Raw genomic sequence first — 916 nt, 5'->3', positions numbered from 1 at the left:
ATCCTAATTGATTGAAATCCAAAAATATGAGGAATTAGAAATTTGTTTATTGTCATCCAATGGTCTCTAATTTCGTAATTGGAGAAATAGGTCCAATATTGTACAATCCATATACACTTTCAGCTCCTATGTTCGTGACAGTGTCTGGCTGTGTATAACATAAGGGTCTTGAAATCTTGCTTCTCCTACCTCAGCCTCTCTATTAATAGTATTGTTTATTTCATGTTTTTATACTATACTATGGTTTTCATATCAGCATATATATTTCAAAAGTATTTATATACCCAAAAGAAACATAGACGATTAACTAGGGAGGTGGCTTGTAAGAGAACAACAAGGTGTGAGACTGAATGCTTTGCTTGACATTTGTAATTCTTGTATCAAGTTTGAAGAAGAGGACTTTATAAGTTACTCTTTCTCTGAGATGAATGCTTTTCCAAATTATCACAGCTAATGAACCAGATTCTTACCTGCACCTAATGACTGTGCCACCCTCCAAGCAGAACCATTATTCATTGAAACAGTTGGTTAATGACTTTATAGATAGACTATCTTGATACACACACCATTTCTTAAATGAATGTAACCTGTTCTCTGTGGGCTGAGAATGAAGTCACTCACTCAAGTCAAATGGCTTTGACCATAGCAGGAAGTCTGTATCCAAAAATCGAGCCTACAGTTCATTTCTTGGCGCAGCAGAACTATCAACTCTCAGCTTAGCTACGATGGAGGTAAAATCCTTTGGTGATGTGAGGGCCATTGAAATGCAACCTTATTACAATGAAATCCAGTGTCTAAAAATTGTTCTTATTTTGTACCACAGTAAGATCCAAGATTTTAAACTCTATTAAATATAAAACAAACAAACAAAAAGACTTTATGTATTTATGTTCATTTAAGAAAATACTAGTAGTGA

The 916-nt window shown here is 34.3% G+C and overlaps 1 protein-coding gene across 6 annotated transcripts in view; it reads left to right on the top strand.

Annotated features, from left to right (window-relative positions):
- Enox2 (ecto-NOX disulfide-thiol exchanger 2) overlaps positions 1 to 916 on the top strand; it is a 289,193-nt gene that overhangs the window by 228,900 nt on the left and 59,377 nt on the right. The window lies entirely within an intron of this gene.

The sequence above is a fragment of the Mastomys coucha genome, chromosome X, assembly GCF_008632895.1.
Source record: "Mastomys coucha isolate ucsf_1 chromosome X, UCSF_Mcou_1, whole genome shotgun sequence".
NCBI lineage: Eukaryota > Metazoa > Chordata > Mammalia > Rodentia > Muridae > Mastomys > Mastomys coucha.
The sequence above is the reverse complement of the archived record's forward strand: the minus strand, read 5'-3'. Positions and strand labels throughout refer to the sequence as shown.